At 38.0% G+C, this 25,072-nt stretch overlaps 1 long non-coding RNA gene across 1 annotated transcript; it reads left to right on the top strand.

The window, feature by feature from the left end:
* Window positions 1–1,711: 1,711 nt before the first annotated feature.
* Window positions 1,712–24,405, top strand: LOC149916587 (uncharacterized). The gene is made up of 3 exons (XR_016469438.1): window positions 1,712–2,288; window positions 23,042–23,174; window positions 24,317–24,405. It is a non-coding gene; the product is annotated as an uncharacterized LOC149916587 (long non-coding RNA).
* Window positions 24,406–25,072: the final 667 nt, after the last annotated feature.

Genomic DNA, 25,072 nt, shown 5'->3' with positions numbered 1-25,072 from the left:
GCAATTAAAAGACCAACACTACCATTTTAGCTTTGACAATCCGTTATATGATCCTCATTTTGGAGAGCTAGGGGAGAATAAAAACCCAGCCTTTTAGACCTTGGAAACAGGTGAGTGCATTAGACAGCTGGGCCCATGAATGTCATACCGTCCCTCCATTTTTGCTAATGGCTGTGCTCAGTCTCAAATACCAGCAGGGAACTGAATTCATCTCCAAAGGGTACAAATTCAGACATTGAGAAACAGAGCAAAGAGAGACAGACACTGACAGGCAGTTACTCAACACAGCTATTTTACACCCTGCTTAACAGCTGTGATTTTCAAAATATGACACTTGGGTGAAGAACAAATATATATGTATATGATATATAAATACATGTATATATATATATATATATATATATATGAAGACCTAAGTTATTTATTTAGGAGGAAAAAATTTCTCAGAATGTGTGTTACTTGGGGATTTTTCAAAACTCGCTCAGTGATCCTATTCTCCTTTCAGAAGTGCCCCCAAATTTGTATCATCTAGAGATAAGCAGAATCCCTGATTTGGATTGGTGTGCTGAATTGCACATGTACGAAAGTATGCATGGTGTAACAATCAAAATGATCAACACGATGGGATGGTGATACAGAAGATGTAACAACAAAAGGACTAGCATGATAAAAAGGTGCTACAAAGGAAAAGTGCTCACCATCTCTGAGGATCTAGGCTAACAAAGGAAACTCCACAAGGGAAGGATCTCCAAGCAGAGAACCTTCCTCAGCAGCAGTCAGTCCTTAAGAGAGGTCTAAGAGAGGTGCAGCCAGGCTCCACCCCTTCTGGTCACACAGCTGAATTGCCTTCACCTGTGCTCCCAGGGCTGACTGGGGCCTTTCCCAGGTGCTCAATCAGTGGTTCAGGCTGTGACTCAACAGTTGCCACACATATGGATAAAACACTGGCTTATTACACCTTCCATTCAATCACTGATATATATATTATGAAGCTCAAGTGTACTTTTGTACAGTTTTAGGTAACAAAAACGCTATTTAATTTTTCAAGCCATAATATAGTTACAGGAAGTTGTAGGTGAAGTTAAAATATGAAGAAATCACCTAGGAAAAGAAAACCTCGCTCAGTGTTTGCCCCATTGAATTAACACCAGTGCTGTGTACGTGATTTCAAAAATACCAGTGCAGTACTAAGGCTGATACCTCCTTTTAGACTTTGATTCTATATACTGTAACATACACCTATGATAGTGTTTAAAAACAGTTGCGTTCCTCTTGCATGCCCATAAGAATGCATGCTTTACCCTTTGTTTAATTTCATTCTAGAAGAGAAAGGTCTGCAAGTAACAGCTCTACATTTTTCCTCTTTAATCTGTTACCCTGACATGCCATACACACCAGCCCACACACACAGCCTAAAAACACTAATTACAATAGAGCTCTGATAATGGTGGCTAGGATTTGGCTTCCTCATGTTTTAATATATGCTAAGAAAATTAAATAGGAGTTCCTGCTACTCAAGTGAGAACTGAGTGAGAGGTCTCAGGTAGCACTCCTTGTCAGTTACACTACAAATGACTGGACTCTTGGAATAAAATTCATCCAATTCAGTCACCAGAAGAAGAGAACCTTGCTGGATGAAAGTCTAATGTAATTCTGAATGCTATTCCCTCTCCTACCATGCAACCTCCCTCATCCAAATGCCTGCTGTATATATACCACTTTCTCTGCATGAAGGTTAATTCCCTCATAAGTTGTCTGTTCCATCAGCTGTCTGCTTGAGGGACTTGGAGATCACATCCTTGCCATTCAGGTTTAGTTTTTATTTTCCATTAGCAGTGCAGTTTTAAAACAGCAGTCCTATACCTTGCTGATGCAATAAGAGCTATCTGTCTTTGTTCCCACTAACACTGTGCTGCAGTCAAAGTTATTCAGAACTCTTTTTTTCTGCAAGATGTACATATCACATTCAGTATTTAAGAACATGTGGCACAAACGAGATTTTTCAAGACCATCCCAACAGTCACAGTACCTCTGTTGCAGCATAGTCAGTTTGGAATCATAATGAACAGATTACTTGGGGTCACACGTCTACAGACAAGCACTATCATGAACTCTCTACATAAGAGGTGTAAAAATGGAGCAGTATTATCTATACAAAATGCATATCCACTCCTATGTGACTGTGTATTCACGCAGACAGAGATTAAATGAATTCACCACTGATATAAGGAGGTACAGGTTTCCTCGCTTAAGACAGAGGATTAGGAGCCATGTGAAGGATTATACAGGTAAGTAAAGTAAAAATCACATAGCTCATTTTAACTTACTCCTCCTGTCAGTGAAAAAAAAACAGGATCTATTTCAAGATGATTTGGCCTGAACCCTATTGTAATCGGTCTTAGCCTTTTTTAAAGGAAGAACTGAGTTACCTACAAAACGAGAAAAAGAAAAAAATCCCATAATGGAAAGCTGTGCTATGAATCTAGTGTCAGTAAACTGCATACAGCTGCAGGGTGAGACTGCCATACATTGCTTCAAGCCAGCCAGCAGAGGATATGCTAAATGCATACTGATTTAAGGCCTGATCCTTAAAAATACTATACAAATTCAGTAGCCATATTCCAATCTACAGATGATATATATAACACCTGTGTGAATCAACCCTTTAAGAGGCTGAACTAAATAAGAATTTGAAGTACATGGTTAAGGGAATAGGCAGTATTAATATAGTGCTTGAGCCTGTTCTAAATTCAGTGGTGATCTTCTGATTTTGATGACCTTTGCAATGAGCCTTAAGACTACAAGTCATTAAAACATAGGACTTAATCAAGTAATTCTACTTCCTTGCTGATTCAATCAGCTTTATCCTCTCCACTTCTAGATACTGAGGAACCAAGTGACAGAATTATCATTACTTTGCTATTAAAAGGAAATATCAGCCTTTTTTTCTTCCGCTAAAAATGTAAAGATGTAAATATGTCATTTACATTGCCACTCCTATTGATTGATCTAATTTTCTCCCTTACTTTCCAGAGCGTGGGTCAGGCAAATTGATATTCCATGCTTTCTTCTGTGCTAAGGATCTCACAGAGAAGCACTTTGTGACACAGTTACTGTGCACAGTGTCATTAATGATTCACCACGTGCTTGTGCAGGGACATCAGAAAACTAAAAGAATTGTTATCAGGTTTAGTTACTTCTTGATTTATCTGGATATACCTAGACTTGCACTGAAAAAGGTTTTGCATGTAACTATTACAATGAAGAAAAATAATTTCCTAATTCGTATGTTATTTTTCTTTCCAAGACTGCCACAGTATCATGCATACATGTATATTTCTATATATCTATAAAAGTGCTGAAAGAGATTCCCAACTCTTCTAATAGTGAGAACAATACATTAGATTTGAATGTCTGTGGTACTGTCAGAAATTACTTGAGGTATACAGTAAGACAATGCAAAATCTTTCAGTCTTCAATAGTTTCTACGTGTTTCCTTTGTCTCTAAGGAAAGCTTCACAGGGGATCTCAGACAGCAATCCCTTAAATAGCCTTAAGTTTGCTCTCATGAAGTTCAGGAGACTTCGTTTTTGCTGGGCCCATCGCCCTCAAGATCTCAAACTGCACCAGCGTGTGGTCTCTGCAATTCAGGATACCTCCTATCTAGGTTACTCTTTAATGAGCTCCAATGTACTGATGAGCAATGGGTCCAGAAACACAAAATCTCCTCTGGTCCTTTTGTCTAATACCTGCATTAGGAAGTTATCCCTAACACACTCAGGAGTCACTGGGATTGCTTGCAGCTTGCCTGAGTTGATACCTGTGACTGACAACTGTTACCCTGCCAGAAATCAGTCCACGAAATTCTGTTCATGTTGACATGAACAAGACTCTTGTCTTGTCGGTGAACAGGAAGTTCTTAACTTCAGTAAGATTCTCAATAGCTTCATAGCAATGGAGAAAAAAGCTAGGGAAAGATATTTATTCTAGACTGTAGCCAGCCTCCTTCTTTCAAAATCCAAAAGGAGAAGAAAGAGTAAAGAGATACTCAGAATGCAATCAAATATGGCCAGGGTTTTTTTTTGTTTGTTTTTTGTTTGTTTGTTTTAAATTTCTGCCTGATAGTAAGGGATCTTGGTGTATTGATGAACCGTTGGCTGAACACAAGCCAGCAGTGTGCCCAGGGGGCCAAGAAGGCCAACGGCATCCTGGCTTGTATCGGGAACGGCGTGGTGAGCAGGACTAGGGAAGTGATCCTGCCCCTGTATCAGCACCGGTGTGTGAGGAGCAGTCCCAGCTCTCTCTCGTAGCAGAGATGCTTCTGTCCTCCCAAGAGCTTGGCTGCTGTTCGCGGGGCCTGGCACGTGGTGCCGCGCATGGTCCCCGGAGCCGCACTGCCGCTCTCGGACCTCTCTCAGCCGTTCGGCGTCCTCGGTGTCCCGGCCGCGCCCGTTCAGCTCCCACTGCCAGGAGAGGCTGCGGACGAGCCGGCGGGGGCTCCTGGAGGGGCTGCGCCGTGCGCCTCGTGGCGCGACGCTGCGGGAGCGGTGCGGGGCTCTTTCCCGCCGCCGCTGGCTCCTCTGGAGCCTTCCCTTCCCTTCCTTTCCCTTCCTTCTCTTCGGCCGGCGGGTGGTGGCGTTCGCCGGGGGCCGTGGCGGGACGCTCACGAGCGTGCCGATGAGCTGGCGGCACGGCGGGCAGTCGGCGCCGTCGGCGGCCCAGTACTCACCGCGGCTCCCGCGGAAGGCGGGCCTGCAGGGACAACGCGGGTCCGGCGGGCCGAGGCACGTGGGGCGCTCCTCCTCCTCGCGGGCCTCCGCCGGTCGCCTCCCGACTCGCGGCCGCAGCTGCCCCGGCACGGAGGTGCTCGGAGGACCGAGTCGCCGGAGGCTGCCTCTGGCAGAGCGGTCGGCGGCCTCCGGCCCTCGGCGCCTCTCTGTGCCGCGTCCCGCCGGTGACGGACGCCCCGCGTGTCTCTGGCCGGACCTCTGCCGCCTGCCGTTCCTCGAGCGGGATCCTCGCAGGCCCGCAATCCGCTCGCGGGACTCTGACGTCTCGCGTAGGGCTGGCGAGGTCTCGACGTCTCGCGTTCCAGCGGGAAGACGTTGACGCCTCGAAAGTCCCCAGCGGGACTGAAGGCGGGCTGTGTGCCCAGGGCATTTCTAGGCACCTGTCCTATTGTAAGGGCACGGGGTGACTGTGACTCTGGTGACAGCACGGGGCACGCAGGTAGATGGAGATGTGCTTTCTGGTAGCTGTTGCGTTAATAGTTTTGCTGTTTGTTTGCCAGAGTCCACCCAAGGACTTTCACAGGGGCCGTTTCACAAACACTGAGACTCACTGAGAATCTCTGTGGCTCTCCTCTGCTCTCATTTCAACAGCTCCACATCTTTCTTGTGCTGGTGACCCCAGAGCTGAATGCAGCTGGAAGCTCAGTTAGAGTTTGGAGCAGAAGGGAGAATCACACTCCTGGTCTCTCTACTCTTAATGTAGCCCGGGTTACAGTTGTCTTTCTGGGCTGCAGGCACATAAAACTGGCTCGTGCTGACTTCTCCATCAACCAGCATTCTCATTTACAATAATCCCTCACCAACTCTCATTTATCCTATGACATGATGATTTTATTCTATTTGTTCCTCTCCTGGTCTTGTCCTATCCTTAATTCTCATTCAGCTTGTACAGTATGGCCATTTCCATGTCATCTCTGCTCTCCCAGCTCTGTATATCCACAGCCATTCTTCTCACATTACTGATACATTTTACTGATACAGAACACTCTTCAGCATGAACTGGCTTTAAAACAGACAGCGAGGATGTATCTGTCACTGAGTACTTTCATAGAGAATAACCAGCTGCTTTAGCAAAATATTCTTGCAGTTTGTAGAGGTCAAGAAATACTAGAATTATCTCATTTCATCTAAGCCCTTCAAATATGATGAAGATGTAATAATACCTAAAGGATCCTATAACAAGAGACACATTCAGTATTGAAAATAGTTGCAGTTATAACTCTCCTTTAAAAAAAAATAATAATAAATGAAAAAAAGTGAAAATTCTTGCTGGTAGAAGAATGGTGTTTTCCAAAAACACATAGCTGCTGTACCTAAAAGAACTGTTTCTGTTTGAAGATTATCACATTTCATGCCAAACTCCACTCATGAAACCTCTGCTTCATTACTAGGTAAAAAACCTACACAAAAACCTCAAAAGCCTCAAACTCTGCTTGAACTTTTGGTTCCATATTCCAATGTTTGCAAAATCTACTGTTAGAAATAAGGTCACTTAAAAAATTAAAAAAAAAAAAATACAAAGATCAATATTTTTAAAAATAGAAATTTCTTAAGCAGATTGACAGTTATTTAAGATTGAAGAATTTTAAAGCTTGGTAAACCTGCTATGCACCAAGGAAAAGTCCAGAAAGTTTGCAGTGTCTTCTGTCCATCATGTGTATCTGTATTAGAATATTTGATTAAGGAATTTAGTAGGTAATATGAATTTTACTAATAGAAACAATGAATAAAATCAAGCATTTGGAGGCACACTGCCATGCATTATTGACACAAAGTTCAAATATGTGATGGATTGCTGTCTTTCATATGAATTTCAAACTTTTTTCAGCAATATAAGTAATATAGCACAGTAATATAATTGGTAAATGTAATGTATTTCATGAACCAGAATTTGATGGATGAATCCACATAGATTTATAAATCACATTAGGATTTTCCCTCCCAAGCAGAGCTTGCTTTTTACCTATTTTTTTTCCCACGGATTCTGAAACAAAATGTTATGAGCCTGCATCTCCAAATGTTGTGTTAACTCTCCAGGGTTTTTCCAGAAAGCATTGAAAGATCACAAGAGCAAAGTGTGCAGTCCAGATGAACTTGGCAAGCACTCTCACGAGGCTATAGAGACTGGAACAAGTGCAAATATTAATGTAGTTCACATGCCCTTAACGGATGCACTATCAGAAGTTCATCTACAGCTGAAAATCAGCACTCAGACCCAAAGCAATGAAGTCATTATCTGCAACAAGCTCCCTAAAGATCTGTAAACAATTTTTTTTTTTTTTTTTTTTTTTTGTCTCTGTTTCATTCAGAGGAATTTTATGAAATATTTTTCTGTAGGAAAAAAAAAAAAAAAACCAAAATACTGATAATTTTCTTTGTACTGTGCCAAACAGAGCTGTGCTGAAGTATATGACATGGTACACTGACATTACTTTAACCTATTTATTCAACACAGAAGAAATTGAAGCCATGTTCACATACTCTTTCACGGTAGATAAGGACACTTGACAGGAGACCTTCTGTGCAAGTACAACTGGGAGACAATCTCAGGCCAGAGATGAACGGTATGGAGCTAGGAAACAAGAGTTTCCTGGGCTGTTAGTTGTTACAGTCTTTTAGTGACACTTGTGATACTGCAGAGCTGAGTAATTCAGCAGGAACTGACAGAAGCCTTAACCAAGCCTTCTTCCCTTCTCTCTGTCTCCCTCTCTCTTTCACTATAGTTCTTTCTAGTTCACTGTAGTCTTTATTTCAGCATGTTTATATTGACAAGAAAAAGATCAGCAATCCTGAATTTCCTGATGTTTTTCACAGTTTTCTGACTGAAAGTGACAGATGTCCCCAGTTAACCTTAATAGAATTTCCAAAAGTCCTGTGAAACTTTTTAAAGCCTACGTCAAAAGTTCTCAGTAACTGTGTCAAACTCCACAAAACCAGTGCTGTATTTTACTCATCCATTCTTTACCTTTAGAGACTCAGTAAATTACACTGACTTCTTTGTCCTTTTGAAGGTATTTTAACTCCAGCTTACTGACCACACTGATGATAAGGTAGCTGACACCAGCTACCTGTGAGAATTCAACAGCACTGTATATTAGAGGAAAAAGTGCAGGGCTTTAGTACATGGCTGTGGTTACTGTAGAGAAAAGAATCAAATATCCTTAAAACTCTATATGGTAACTTTACTAGACAAATTCTTTAAAATAGAATTTTAGAGGCTCTACATACACCTACAAGTAGGTGGTGGTTATTTAAAAATATTAGCTCCTGAAGATCTAACACTTCAAGGCAATTTTACTGAATTTAATACAGGCATTTAAAAAGTTCTGGCCAAATAATGACCATCTGTAAGAATCAATGGGAACTTTAAGGCATCTTTATTAGCAGCTATTCATACACATACTCTGCTATAAATCTTCTTCTTTCCACTCTCCTATAACCGTCAAGTTTTGAACACTTCTTCATATGAGATTATAGTAGGAACAATAGAAATGGGAATGAGGACATTAAGATCATTCATTTCAGGTGGGGAAAAGAGGGTGGAAACTGGCAGCAAACCAAAAACCATCCAATGTAAAATCCAGGCTTAATATTCAAAACAAGTTTTTACTAGTACCATTTTAAATTAAACTGGAATCCTTTTTAATTACAGGATAATTTTCTTGAGACTTCTTACACGGCCCTATTTTTAGAGGGAATATGAGCCATTGTGGCAAACAGTTTTTCATTCTTGAAGTGCTGTCGTGAGGATGTGCCTGTCTCCAAGACATGAGTTACAGCACAGATGGTAGCTTGGGGAAATCCAGCTGTTATTTCAAATGCCCTGATACCTCCCTCCCTTTATGCCCCTGCAAGCTAAACAACCAGTCCTGCTCTATTCAATCGATCCCAAAACAAGTACTTTCTAATCAAGCAAAAAAATAAAAAAAGAGTATCGTTTACCTTTGCTGTTGACTTTAATTAAATGTATTCCACTCTGGTGCTGGCACTCACTCTGAATCTTTTGCTATGCAAATTTCAAGGCTAACTTCTATTCAGAGAACAACAAGTAATACACTTGGGAATGAGTTGGCATCTTTTCAGCGCTACTTCTGTTTAAGTGCACTCTCAGGTGTTTATGTTATCCTTCACAACAGCCTCTTCCCTTTCCAATTAGAATAATTAGAGAACAACTAGAAAAGCAAAAGCTTTGTTTCTTTTTATCCACAATAGATCATATAGGACTATATTTCATTCTGAAAATAGAGCTCCTAATTTCATGCCCCAAGCAGCCTGAATACATGTACTTAGGAGACGTTTGTAATGCAGCTATCAGCTGCATTCACACACCCCCAGAAGATCACCGACTCTGCTGCTGCTCCTACAATTCAATACAGCAGGGACATTTCAGGGACTTTATTTTGAGATCTTTTAGTGTTATTGCTGTTACACATAAATCAAAACTAGCCCCCAAGATTAACAATACTGTGAGCTTGTACCAAGTGCTGAGACCGGTTCCAAATCAACCTGGAAGGTTTTAGGCTGTTTCTGAACCAGCAGAGAGAAGGACTATCAATCACTCTCTCTGCACAGCATGTTACAAGTCCATTCACAGACCTCTGCTCATTCACTAAATCATGAATACAAGGGAAATTTAGATCAATTACTACTACCCAGTAAAGAAGATGAATTGCTTCCTTAGACTTAATTTCCAGAAAGGGAAAGCTGAAGAACACCATAACTTTGCCTATCAGACACCAAGTAAAACATCTCTCTCTCTCTCCAAGTAAGAGATTTGAGGAGAAACAGTGACAGTATAAAAATGTAGAAAACCAACCAACCAACCAACCAACAACAATCCTCTTGTTGGGCTAGTAGCTCTTTGTACCTGAAAGGAAGACAGAAATGGGAGTCTTCATCCCACCTCCACACTGTGCTCAGCTGCAATACAGCTGAACATGCAACTATAAACAGGACTAAGGTCTGAATTGCTGAGTGAGCTCTAATAATATGAATTACTTTCTGTAATCATTGCTTAACCATAGAGGCTTCACTTGAGAAAAAGAGATTCACAAGTAGTTGTTTGTGGAGTCTAGTTTCTTGGAGTCTAGTGAGTCACATATGATTTTAAAGCAGTCTTAATTCCATTTTTTCCATTTTTCAAATTATTTCTACCTATTTCAGCTCCACACCTTTAAGGACAACGTGTTGCCAAAATTTGCATTATGAGGAAATAAAAAAAAAATGTAACTAAGTACAATTTTGGGGGAAGTGATTTTCCCTTAAAAAATAGAGCAAATAAAATGGAAAACAGAGCAGGATCATTTTCTTTCCCCAAGATTGCTGAAAAAAAAGCCTTTTTGGTCAACTTAAACTTTATCCATAGATTTGCCTGAGATTTACACTGAAGATTCTCATAGAAAAATTACTGACAACGAAGATTTACATCACTCTTGGAAGAGAAAGCAAAGACCTGTATTTCATTCAGTAGATCAGTGTTCAATCTGAAAATAGGTTCAGAGAAAATAGAAAGAAAAATGTCTGGATTTTGGCTCCCTGTATCTCTTTTGACCATTCTTAACATAGAACTAGGAAGGAAAACACACTTTTTCTATCATACCAACTTGCAACTTGCTTTCAATGGGATGCATCAACATTTCCCATGTATTAACCCAAGTTTCACATTAAGCCACATTGCTTTCCACAACAGGAGCAAGGCTCTGGATTTCAGTGCACTTTGTGTTATACTCAAAATGTAACCCCACATTTCTACGTACTAAGTTTCAGTTTGCAGCAGCCCTGAAGTCAAATGCCATATGAAGCCAAATGTTCTTCTCTAAAAGGTCCCATCAGTCAGTGCAATCCTTGTAGGGATTACCTGAACTGACCGAGTTATGTGAGAAAAATCACTAGGTACAAATGCAGATTTACCAGCTTTTCTCATGGCACCTGAATGTACCTCCATGTAGCAGTATACAAGGAGTGTGAACCCATGGCCTTGTGCAGAGCCTGGGAGAGCAACCCATTTCAACCATTCGGCACTATGCCTGACCCACAGCACAACGGGAGCATTTCTCCATTTGGCTTCAGCAAAAAGATTTGTTCCCCTGTGTAGAAATATGACATGAGATGGAGATGCTTCAGCATTGCCACTGCCATCAGGGCCAACATAAAGATGTAGAGTATAATGCAAGTGTCCAAAGAAATGAAACCGAGACCCTGCTAGATCATGAAATTCTTAAAAATCCTCAGTACATAAAAATTACTTTCAGAACATCAAACCCACTAAATAAAATGAAAATCTAAAATGAAACAGGAGACTGTGGAATGATCCTGAGAGCTGCAATCTTCAATTCTGTCAGATAACGAGAGCATCAAATCCCAGAAACACGAACTGCGTGTGGAAACTGTCCCATCTGCAGACAAAAAGTGTCATCAAGAGAGTCTCTAAAAGAGGCAATGAGTCTCTTTCTGTTAAATATATTATTCTTAAATATGAGCTAAAAGACAAAGAAAACCACATAGTATACTACAAGAAGGAAAGGCTGCTAAGGGACTTGTAGACATGATGAATCTTCCAAGAGGACAGTAGAGCATCATTACAGTGATATCAAAGATAGTCATATCTTTGATGACAGAGTAATCTGTAAGAGAGAAGCATTTTAAACTCTGTTTAGCCAAAGCACTATACTATTACCCACACTACTCAAATGAGCTTAGCTTCATAGCTGTGTCAACATGTACATTTTGACTAGCGCACACTCAAGTTCATATCCTCCTGCCTTGCCTCCTCACCTTAACTATTACTTCACCATGCAGAGTTACAATGCTTTCACTTCTGTTGTTAAATTTCTGTGCTTATGACAGGCATAACTATTTTTAACAGCTTGAGGACTTTTCGCAGTTTTCAAATAGGACAGAAATGCACCTAATTTGCCTGTGATCTCATTCAGACACTTAAAGAGTTATGAAAAGTGTGAAAACACACCAGAAAATCAGAAACAAGATATGTATACTGTTTTGTTAATATATGTTTAGTACACACAGAATAGGAGGACAGCTGAGATTCAGGCCTCGTAATGACAACTTAGCAAACACCTCAGCATGAAAACTCTCAAGTTGTCCATATAATACTTATTAAAGCATCTATATTGTCTCAGAAATAGAAAATTTTTTCAGCTTTTGTTGACAAACACTTTCTTCCCTTCTACAAATACAAAAGTATTTAAGTTAGCAGAGTTTGTCTTCAGTTATATTACCTGTGTAAGTATTGAAGTCATTTTATTAAACCAGGGGAAAGCAAAAGCAAATCCTTGCGCTTACACTGCAAGGCAGTGGATAACGATAACACTGGGCTTGAGTTTGCTTATAATAATGAAAATGATGGTTGATTTCACTTCAGAAGTATAGTAAAATTGCAGTAAGAGAAGAGCTCAATCCCTCACTTTTATATGTTCCAGTGGTTTAAAAATACATTATGCAGACCATAGGTCTGATTCTCCTCTCATTTACACCATCCATAATAACTAGCCTACCATCTACTTTGGCTGGTTGGATTGGTTTGATGTTCTATCAGTACAACTCCAGAGTTAAACCACTGACTTATGCAGGATTACTGCTAATACAGTCGTAACAAGATGAGATATAGCCATGGTAGATTTGTAAAGAAGTTTCCTCCTGCATAACCATAATTCTGCATATAAATTCTCAGCTTTCACTATAAGAGCTCAAATACATTTTGTATGTGCTCTGTAAAGGTGGCTTTTCGTTCTGTATTTTCATAATATGAAGCTGCTTTACTTGCATATTTCTGGTATTATTCTTTGTATGTACACATGCAAAAATGGTAACAATTTAAGATATCAGGCCATAAACAGGTATTCTCTTGAGTATATATACTTATCGACAACAATAAGGATTTGTAGAATAGATGTGTGAATTATAGAATCATAATACTGATTGAAAAAAGTTCCTGCATGGGGAAATAACTTCTATGCGATTACAGTAGCTGCTTTTCTAACCTAAGACTTTCTTTCAAGATGATTTCAAAATGCTCAGAATAATCTAGCTCATGGCAGTAATGTTTCTATGACACCGATTATCTAAAATTTCAGAAGTTGTCAAAACTTTTGAAAATGGTACAACTTCACCTTTCTTTACCTTCTGTTATGTTAAAAAAAAAAACCAGGCATTTCAGAAAGTGTCTTTACATAACACAGTTTCCCTCTTCATAGGTTGACATACAGATTTCAGTCTAGCTGAGTAACTGCCAGCATCATTCCTCAGTTCTACTCTACAATACTTTTTCTTGACCAGATATTCTGGTGAGTCCCTTCAGTGTACCACTAGTATTGTTGTGCCATAAGCATAAAATAATGTTCCCATTTCTTCAGGCCAAGTTCCACCCAGTCCACACTGTCATGTTTCCTGTAATGGATAAGTGGGGAAAAGCATAAGATTAAGACATGTATAGTTTCTCTTCACCCAGTTTTGGCAGCAAATATTTGAGGAACTTTCAAAGCTGGACACCACCTCTTGATATTTGTTTAAAGAACTGAAGAAGAACATATTCTTTAATAATGTACTGTGGTTTTAGTATTAACATCATCACTATAACTGACGTTTTCCTGGCAATTTTAACCTCTACTCTAGTCAAATGATCACCTGAGAATCTAACTTTTCATCACACTGATTATATGTTGCATTCATACAGCATACTTTTATTTTAGCAAAGTGAGTCTCAGTTGTCTCTCTTTATCCAGAAAGAGAAAATCATTTATGGAGTCGTATTCTGAACAGTAAGTTTACCTTCTATTTGAGCTCTTATTGTGGAAATAGGGACACAGCCTCTGTATATTACTTGGAGATAAATAGAATGATATACAAAAATTTTCTTCCCAAGAAACCTTGCTTACATCAATATCTCTCCTAAAAGAAAACAAAAGGATTTTTTTTTTTTAAGAAGTATCACATATCTTTCAAGCCAACTGCATGATTTTTTTCCTGATTGTACAGGGCTGACAATACAAAATCTCATAATTTATTCTGCTTGCATACCTATCTTTTTTTTCCTTCTTTTTCCGAATAATGATAAAATGTAAAGGTCTGCAGCAGCTGCCTATAAATAAAGTTCATCATTTTACTGAGAACAAGAACTGCCTAACTAAAAGAATATACACACATTCTGGATAAGTACTGTATATCACCTAAATGTTAGAGTATTAAGACCAACAGAGGCACTCCTGCAAAATATTCCATACTTCACTGGATTCCCAGTGTGGTCTCTGAAGTACAACCAACGTAAATCCACCAGTTTATGACGATTCAAATCTTAACTGGGTCAGCATTATTTTATACACAAAAGGTGTCGCTCTTTTTCTGTTTTACAACCACTTTTGCAGAAGAATTATGTAGAATGAACTGCAACACCAAATTCTTTAAGCCTCCAGCACTTTATCTTTGGCATGGGATTGAGAGCAAACAGAGAATAAAAGTTGCTAAGAGATAAATTTCTCAGTTATTTAACTGCCAAATATTTGGTGCCTGAGGGCTGACTTCATACTACTGACAAGCTTCTTTTCCTGCAAAACTGCAGCTCTGAGGAATGTTTCTGTCTGATAAAATAAGAATGCAGGTACAAACCTCACTAGTAAACCTCTGAGAAAAAAGATACTGGAACTGTAACACAGACTTCCCAGATTTTAACAAACTCTGTGATTCTCATTTCTTCACCTTTAATTTCTCAGTTATTTGTATAAACAGTACAAGATGTCTTTCTAATAATGTACTATTCCTGAAATTTTGAGAACCAAATCCTAGAGTTTTCACATCCTGAGAAAAGAGTGAGAAATGGAAGATTATTTCACAAATAGAAATTTAATTAATTACTGCTTTTTGTTCCTGCTTTTTTGGTTGTTGCTTGTTTGTTTGTTTTCCATCACATTGTATCACTGATAACAAGAAGCCAAAAATTAATAGCTGCTTTTTTTTTTTTTTTTTTTTTTTTTTTTTAGAATTCCATACGCCCTCCCATTCTGAGGCTGGTGAAAGCAAACAAATCTGATGTAGGATCCTAAGGCTTCACTGAACTGTTTATCCTAAAACATTTTCCAGCAGTTGAAATTCCTGTGTACAAACTATACTTCAAACAGAAAAGATTTGTCTCAGTTATCATTTTCAGATCCTTTAGAAGTAGTCTGTGAACAACTACGGTTGTTAAAAAGAGACTTAAGATTTTTGCTTTAAAAAATTTATTTGATACTGGGAAGCTGATAACTAGTTTCTCCAAAAAAATTCTGGACAATTTATTTATTTCTGGAGAATGTATTTCCTGTGTTGACCTCTAGTCCTGTCTGGCTCACAATACCAAAAAAATGGATCTATGTCTTCAGAACTACAATGAGCCAGCCAACTAACTCACATCCTGCAAATCGTTTTCTTTATTCAGTAGAAGAAAACTCCATCAGTAGAATAAAAGTCCACCATCACTGAACAGCTCCCAGTTCCTCCAGCTGATAGTCATACAAGATATGTATACATATAGGCAGTCATTTTGCCCATTTCTCTGCCACAAGTGAGATGGTGGGAAATAGAGAACCATGGAGAAACAGTTCTAGCTTGTTTTTCTTTCTGTTCTTAGAAATATGTTTCCTATTCCCTCATTTATTTAATGCTGCATTCATCTAAGCTATTTTATGCAAAGCCACCTGGTGGTGCTTTCTTCTTCTGTCCCCCAAATTATGTATCTTATATTGGAATGTTCGATCTTATCAAAGGTAAAGTTTCTTTTCTTTACCTTCTTAGAAAGTATACATTCCCCGGGCTATGAATAGAATATAGTAAATCAACAGTAAGCAAAATCTGTATGAAACAGGGAAAAACTGTGCTGCACAGAGAATTCAGTTTAAGGGAAATTGCAAGCAGCAAGGTTTTCTTAAAAATGTAATTGTACATATTGAACATAAGTTCAATGCAAGAGTCCAACTATATAGTTAGGAAGGCTCAAACTATTCTTTATCAAAAATATTCAACAAATTCTGGAACACATCTAGTTCAAACTGTTAAGCATGAGATTTTATAACATTTAGTAATAGCAATGGATTTTAATGGTAGTATAATGTTTTTCTTTCCCTACATAATTTTCTTGTATTTACTTTTTATTTTAAGTATGTGTGTCAAATGTTCAGCTTGTCAGATTATATAATAATAAGTAGCATGCAATAACAGCACAGCACTCAAATTTCATCACAGCTTGGCCAACTGGACAAAAAACATCTAAACAAAGGAAGCATAGAGGGGCAAAAACTAAGCAGAAGTTACTTAATATAACTGTTGAACACAATAGTTCAATACTAATTTATATCATATGGGAATCCATAGGGAGAGAAAAATAGTGATGGAAATTAAAATATTTAGACAAGCAACAGAATTAAACCAAGGTTTTTTGAATCCTTATGGAATCCTTGTAAGAAGGTGCTGGGCTTCCCATCTGTTGACTAAATATCTTCCTACATTTAGTGTTTGGGTGAGATGTATATATAAATACATCAGTGTACCTTCATTAAAGATGTAGATACAGCTTTTTGAGACTTGGTGATGCTGGGCCTTTATTAGTAACAGACAGAGTACTAAAGTCACCATGATACAAGACCGCACAAAAACTCATTGAAATTGTTTCATAGTTATACCAACAGTAAAATAATATAAATGTTCTTAAGCTTCATTTGCCAATAATATTTTCAGCTGTTAGTGCAACTCAGCAATTTATCTGGGTTACCATTTGTTATCAGCTGGAAGCGTAATATGGTGAGTATATATGAGATTTTCTGTAAGTATTTATGTCAATGAAATAAGAATTCAAATTTGTGTGGATCTCCCAGTAACTGTGTTTCTTGTAATCTTGTTATTTTTTGACATCCTTTAGCATTCTTGGATGTTTTTCACAACAGTATGGGAGCAATTCCTATGGGTCAGTGGCTACATTAGATCATTGTGATGAAGCTCCTTCTTTCCTCCTCATGAAGTAGTCAGCGTGTTTCTTGTTTCAGAACATCAGTTGAATCATAGAATCACAGGATCGCTCAGGTTGGAAAAGACCTTAAAGATCATCAAGTCCAACCACAACCTAACCAAACAACCCTAACTCTAACCCTCTGCTAAATTATGTCTCTGAGCACACATCCAAACGGATTTTAAACACATCTCCACTTCCCTGGGGAGCCTATTCCAGTGCTTAACAACCCTTCCTGTAAAGAAGTTTTTCCTGATATCTAACCTAAATATTCCCTGGTGCAACTTGAGGCCATTTCCCCTCATCCTGTCACCTGTCACCAGTGAGAAGAGACTTAACACTGCTTTCACTGCAATCACCTTTCAGGTATTCGAAGAGAACAATAAGGTCTCCCCTCAGCCTCCTTTTTCCCCAAACTAAATAGCCAGTCTCTCCTTATAGGGCATATTCTCCAAGCCCTTCACAAGTCTTGTTGCCCTTTTTTGGACCTGCTCTGGCACCTCAATGTCCTTTCTGTATTGAAGTGCCAAAACTGAACACAGTACTTGAGGTGGGGCCTCACCAATGCCAAGTACAGGGGCAGGATCCCTCGTCCTGCTCACCACACCATTGCCAATACAAGCCAGGATGCCATTGGCCTCCTTGGCCACCTGGGCACACTGCTGGCTCATATTCAGCCGACGGTCCATCAGTACACCAAGGACCCTTTCCATCAGGCAGCTTTCCAGCTACTCCTCCCCAAGCCTGTAGGGTTGCCTGGGGTAGCTGTGACCAAAATGCAGGACCCGACACTTGGCTCTATTGAAACTCATTGAGGTCCAGTAGGAGTGCCTAGTCCAAAGTTCTTTTCATTGTCTCAGTGGTAATATCCCTGCTTTTCAGTGTCACTTCAGAGTAAAATAAAGAGGCTCTTAAATATCTTAGGTTTTTCATGACATTTTGGTATGCCGGTACTTTTTTCAGACTTGGCAACTGGATTGTTTTCAGCTTTATCAAATAAGTGAATACCTTGATAAATATTCACTGGTTTTAAATCAGAGCTCAGACAAGTACTTATCAATACACAACAACAACAAAACCTGAAGAGTCATGTCCTTGTCCCTTAATTAGTTCATGATCATTCAGACTTCACACAAGAAAAATGTAATTTCTGCACAGGTGGTTTTCTTTGTATTAACCTCCTCCATTTCATCCTAGTTGTACGCTGACATTGCATGTAAACTGATTGTATGCCTCAATATCACAAGCTATCATAGCAACAGTGAAGGTGGCAGGATTAGAACGTGTCTGTGATCAAACTACATAGAAGAATAATTTAAAGGTTACTACATCAGCCTTCATACTTAAAAGAAGAATACCTGCCATTGTACCAACGGTTAAGAAATCATATTATCAAATATTTGGCTGTTATACAGGTTTGTGATGTTTCTTATGCCAATGATCCACGTAGATCATTGGTGGGATAAATCAGGAGAGTTTATATTTTCCTTTATGAATGGGTCAAATATCATTTTCTTTTTACTTATTATTTCAGAGTTAAGAAGGCTTTCACTTGCCTTTAAATCTGGTTCTGCTAATTATTTTCTTCACTTTTTGGAGTACAATTTGAAACAAGAAATGCTTTCAAGCGGTTTTCATGCTGGCCCAATTTTCATTCCCTAACAGGATAGAATGGGAGTTCCAACTTCACCTTGGAAATGAACAAAGGAACTTTGTGATGGTCACTTCCAGCAGAAAAGTAACCTTGGCAATTTTGAGAATAATATATTATCAGAAAGCATGCAGAAACTTTGTCTGTGAAGACACTAAAAAAAATCTTTTTATATCACTGTGTTTTTAAGAAGATTCAAAGCCCACTAAAGTCAATAGAAAGATTCACATTGATTTTAGGAGGCTTTGAATCATACCCAGAACTGCTCTTTCATTACACTTTCATCCAACATAGTAAAATAAATCCTAGCAATCAATATATTTCAATAAACACAGCAGTACAAGTATGGATTATAAAAAGCTAAAACATGGATAACTAGAATATGTACACACACACAGCAAAACTTAGTATTTCTTCCTGGTGTGAATTATCTGTGCGTAGTTCAAAAAAGTAGTTATACTATAATGATTGGTCCCAGGAATGCTTTCCTAATTCTGACACATTAAGGCAGAAAATTTACAGATAACAATTAATGTATGAAATAGTTGCAGCAAAATCAAATCTATTCAAAATTTGGCATGCTATTTATCATAGTAATAAATATTTTGTGAATATGACATTTTTGTCATTATCTTTGCAAAACTTCTGCATTTCTGTATATAAATATTTGGAAATATATATTGTTTTTCTCTGGGCTTCAATACTTTCCTGGTCTTGACGTATGCCTCAGGTCAGATAAGTTTTGATTAAACAATAGTGGGCCAAGTTCACTTGAACTGGTTGAGATCAGTAAATACATCTTCATGATCTACATCCATCATTTTTGTGAGGGACAGATGCATGTAAACTTTTGTTGTGACCTGCAAACTGTACCTACACTTTCACCTCGGTCACTTTTTTAGTATTTCTGTTTCTTTAGTTATTTGTTGAATGTGGAACAATGACTTAATGGAAGACAACAAACTAAGGGACTAAATACAAAATTTCACAGTAGGAAAAGTGAGCAAGCATGTCGGACATTTTGAAAACAGAGACTAGACTGAATTTTCAAGTATAATATCTTAAGGAATTTCAGCAATGCATTTGGTTAAAGCAGTGCATTACATCTCTTTTTCAAGGGCTCAAATAATTCTCCCTCTTCTTGCAAGCCTCTACAAGTTTAATGGCATCCTTTGGTGCCTATCTTTTCTACCAAATTGTGACTGCACATAGGACAAAAATCAAAATGCTTTCTCAGATCTCCTAGGAAAGAATGAAGGAAGTTGAGATGCCCTTAAATTGCTGAAATAGTGTTCAAATAAAGACTACACAAATTGCAGCCATTACATGGAACCTATTCTAAGAAATTGTCTTCTTAAAACTCAGTACATCTTATCTCTTGGGTTACAAAGAAATGGCTACTTGGCTACTTTGAAAAGTAATCAAAATCTTACCAGAAGTGTAGAAAATCTCAACAAGCTGAACTGGAGAAACTCAGTAAAATAGAACTTTTAACAATCGTGTCATGCAAAGCTTAGGTTATCATACTGCAATGGCCATTTTCCTAACAGTTCCTTATTAATATGAATGATATCACAGAAGAAAAAACTTTGTTTACACTGCAGTGGCCATTTTCGTAACAGTCCCTTATTAACATGAATGATATCACAGAAGAAAAAAATTTGCTTACACTGACTTTTAAACTAGCATTTGAGGTGTGCTTAATTTGGTTTTTTAAAAAAAATTGTTTTTGACAGTCTCAGTAGGTACACATGGATTCTCCAGTCTTGTCTAAAATCCACACTTAAAATCCATAAACAATTTTCTAAAACTCTTAACAAGCTGAAACACTTAATAAGAGTTACAAAGTAGTAGCCAGTTAGCTGGCTTTATACAGGAAGAGACATGATGATCTAAGTCTGGTCTTTTTCATAATGATATACTCACAATCACTTCAACTGACATTTAAGTTAAAGTTTCCTTAATTTGATGCAAATCCATATTGGGAAAAAAAATAAAGTCTTATCCTGGTAAATTATATTGTTGGATATCACAAGAATTTATTATTCCTGAAAAATAAAAAATAAAAAATTGTATTTCACTGATACAAGAACTTCTGCAGTGTATAATTTGGGTAATACTTCTTTTCATCTTTAGCCATTCAGTAATAAGCTCAAATATGACAAAGAGAATAGCTGATATAGTTTGTTGTGTGTTGTGATAACAAGCACATTTTTGTAATGATACAACTCTAGTTTAGACGTGGACTCTTGGAAAAACAAATCTTGGACTAAAAATTCTTTGAGATTCAATATCTAGTTGTCTCTGTCTATCAAGCAAGAAGATTCTTGATGGGACTGCAAACATCAAAAACACCCATGTGTTCTAAATCTGACATACATTTGGGACATTATTCTCATATAGGCTTCCAAAAAGAGGAAACTCCAAGTTTTTGGCACTATCAGACTTCACTAATGCTGGTTTTTCTACAATTCCTACAATATGCCAGGATGAATTTAGAAATTCCCCCTGTGGGCATCCTTAGCATTCAAATATTTAAAGTGTCACAAAACAGCATATTCAAAAGAAATGAAATACAGTGTTTACAGTCATTAATGTAGAACAGAAAAGCAAAACCTGCATCCAAACATATAACCGGCAAGTTCCCTCCTCAGATATCACAGAAAATTTTGACTAACACCAGACATGACTTATTTACCATCTGCTCAGTCTTAGTTTTTGTCTCAAGACTTCACTCAAACATACACAGTCCTGATTCAGTCAGTAATGATCTGCAGCATTGCACAGCGCTTTCCAGTACTTCTTATTGATTCATTTTGATCTCCTCCCTACATACATGCACATACAGGTCACCACATCCAGTAATGTCACAACTCGCCATGATCTGGAAGGAAACAACCCCCCAGATATTTATGTATAACTCAAAATATAGTCATTCTAAATTACATAGATCTCAAGATTGACTTTTAGAGTAGACCACACTTTAATGTAGCAAACTGACAGATAGCAATCAATAATGTACAAAATAGTTGCAACAAAACTTAACTCCTTTCCCACCTTCTAATTAATAATGTGAAAGCAGAAGTAGAGAAGTGAGTTACATAAACCTTTCTTTCAAACAATAACTGTGTTCTCTTCATTCCTACTTAGCATCTTGTTGGTCTCCAACCACTCACTCTGCCTGATGCCATTTCCTAAGGATACTATCATTGCATCTGCTCCCAGAAAAGCCTACTGTGAGAAATAAGAAGTTTCTTAGTTTTTTTCTTTTTACTTGCTCCCATAAATGAATAAAAATATATTTACTTCTCCTATTTTCCAAAATTCAAGATAGAAACAGCAAAAAAATCTAGTCACTCCATCTCATTCCAAAAATATTTCACTTGGTAAATTAATAGTGAAAACTATTGTGTTTTTAGCATACTCCTTTCATGTGAGTGAATTTATTTCCTCCACATGTTTATATTCTTGTATAAAAAGTTCACAATACGTAGCCCTGACACAAACTGCAGAAAGCATAGTCATTCAGTTTTATAGCCAACCCACAAGACTGGTATGCAGGAAATTATTCTTAAACAGGTCTGTTTGGGTTCTGTGCTTGTATCTCAGCAGATTTAACTGCATGTAATAGTAAGGAGATAAGCTTTGGAGCTGAGAAGGAAGCAAAAAGAAAAGCAATTTAAAAACTCAGAGTAAACTCAGCAGTAATTGCACGTGTATTTGAGAATTCTCTCTGTAAGGATGAGAAGTTGCATTTCAATAGAAAGAAATAATGATAAGCTTGACTGTGAAATATGAAGAATCATTAATGTCGTAACTGAGCAGGTGTTGCAAAGTTAATTAGGAAATCTCCTGAATGTTTCCATGAAAACGCAATAGCCTATTATGCATAGAGACAAAATTATGTTTCAAAGAGAGCTGAAATTGTGTTATCCAACAGCACTGCAGTCTTCTCAGACTAGTTTCAAATCTTGGGCTATAATGACCAGCAAGATTGAACAGTTCCTTTTTCACTGTATTTAAGAGATTTCAGATAAGATAACCAAAGGGAATTAGGATAGTATTTTCATGAAAAACCTTTTCAATTACCTCTGTAGCCAAATAATGTTACTGTGGTATTCAAATTATTTCAAAGTTATTACCTAGACTAAGCAAAATGAACACAGTATTACAATTTAATTGGAAGAGGAATATTGTAAAATTATACATAACAGTTGTTGTATAAGTAAAAATTCATAGAATGTAGGGCAAAGATGTTTTCTGAAAGCCATGATAGATACTGCAACAGAAGTACATGGTAGAATCACTTCTCAGAACAAGCAGAAAATAGTGCCAAGCATACTTGAAAATTCTTCAGAGAATGCAACAGAGCCATTAGCATCTGCTTAGCATGACAGAATTAGCTCTTAGGTGTTGCTGAAGTCCTTGCTAAAGTCCCTAGGTACTGCTAAAGCAGATTCCAACAAAGGACTATGTATATGATTCGAAAGAAGTCAATCACTAAAACAAGGGTTAGAAGATGTTCTTTATTCAAACTTAGGATGAAGGTTCAAGTACTTTTTGATTGCTGAAGTTGCTCTTTAGGTTACTGATGTGCCTCATTTTAACCAGGTTTTGAAAAATCATGAAGCTTCTTGCTGAGTAGTCTGCTCCATACCTCACTGCAGTTACACACCTGGATCCCCCTGTGCACATGCGAAGCAAGTTTTACAGTGCATACTGCATTGCAAATTCTGAAGAGAAAGTAAGTACAAAAAGTGGAAACTGAAGTCTGCTGCCTTTGGTTACACGAGGCTATGAGTGAAAGTAGGTAGAAGAGGAAGAGAGAACAGTACAAGCCATTTTTAAGCGATAGAGTAATGTGGGCTAATATATATGAATTCAGATTTGACTTCATGTCATCCAAAAGAACTTAAGGACCACTATATTGGCCTCCATATAGGTTTTGAAGGTGAAATTTATTTGAACATGTTAGAACAAACTTTTTTGTGGTAAAGAAAACTTTGAAAAGGATCTGCCCCTGGACTAATGCGTCCCTTTCCTGTTCATTTGTCTTCCAGTCCAGTAACTTCTAGTAATCTACTAGGTCACAACAGACTCTGCACAATCCACTTTAAAACTTTTTAAACCAAAACTGATAGTCTAACTCACTGCTATTCTAAGCAAACCTCCCCCATCTTTCTTACCCCTCCCTCTTCTCTAGCTCCTGGGATGAAATATTTCCCTTTTCCTTCAGGATCAACCCTACAGCAATCAGCGCAAGGCAAAAAACCAGCCCAGCCTTTGCCACTCATCCACAGCTCAGCAAAGGAGCAAAATATGACTCACACATGCACAGAACTTCAAGAAAGCACAACTGCAGGAAGTGTTTACTAGAGTAAACATATCGGCTACATACTGCAGCTGAAAGGTCTCTCTCTTTATGAAGCTATGTTTTATGAAATGGCGATCATAATGCACATTTATAAACAGAATTTCATGATACACAGTCTGTGCTGGAAGCAAACTTAGTAAATGTGATGACTCAGGAAATATGCCTGTTCCATATATTTAAAGAAATCTTGCTGCCAATTTTCAAAGCTAGCTACAGAATCTCAGTTCTTTATCCACATTTTATGGGCTCACAGAACAGTTGAGTTTGGAAGGGACGTCTGTTAATCATCCAGAGCAACTCTACCCTGATCAAGCAGGGTCAGCCACAGAAGGTTGCAGCATGTCTGATTCTGTTTTGAATACCTCTGAGGATGGAGACTCCACAACCTCTGCGAATAACTCATCCCACTGTTCAACCACTCTGACAACAAAAATGTTTTTGTTGTTTTTATTGTTGTTTTGTTTGATCGCTTATTTGGTTGGTTGATTTTGTTGCTGTTGTTGTTTCTTCAGATGGAATTTCCAATGTTTCAGTTTGTGCCTATTGCCTCCTCTCCTGCCATGGTCACCACTGAGAAGAGTCTGGCTCTACCTTCTATACATCCTGCCCATATCTATAAAAAAAAAGATGAAATTCTCCCTTCTCTAAACTATTCCAGCTATCTCACTTTCTTGTATGACCGATTTTCCAGTCCCTTTAATTTAAAAAGGCTATTTTTTTATTTTTTATTTTTTTTTTTTTTAATGTGAGAAACTATTCAATTTAGGGTAATGCAAGTTAAAAACATTTTGTGCTTTTCATCACAAAAACAGCTGTATGATACTTGCTGCCTCATTTTCTTAAGCACCTCAATTTAAGATTGCGTAGGTCCGGGTCTGGAATGTGTGGAAATGGGAAACACTAGAGATATAAAAGATTACCAATCCCCTTTAATTTATGCTTTCAATCACTTAATACAGAGCTATAATTGCAATTTTAATCACATGTGTTCTGTGTGTGCATTGAATACAGAGGTCTTCATATGTCAACTAGCACCCAGTAAAGCTGCAGGGATTTTTTCCACTTTAATGTATTCATGTTAACATGTAAAAAGATCCATTTTAAAGGCTCAGAAAAAGAAAAAAAAAAAAAGGTAAGTGACAGCTTCAACTATAACTGTCAAAAACAAGAGGATATAAAATTCCAGCTTGCCACTAATGGCAGGGTACTTTTTTGTTTTGCCTTCAAACACTTCAAAAAAAAAAAAAAAAACCCGCTCAAGGTGGGTG

This window comes from Phasianus colchicus, chromosome 10 (genome assembly GCF_987193195.1).
Source record: "Phasianus colchicus chromosome 10, bPhaCol1.hap1.1, whole genome shotgun sequence".
Taxonomy (NCBI): Eukaryota; Metazoa; Chordata; class Aves; order Galliformes; family Phasianidae; genus Phasianus; species Phasianus colchicus.
The sequence above is the reverse complement of the archived record's forward strand: the minus strand, read 5'-3'. Positions and strand labels throughout refer to the sequence as shown.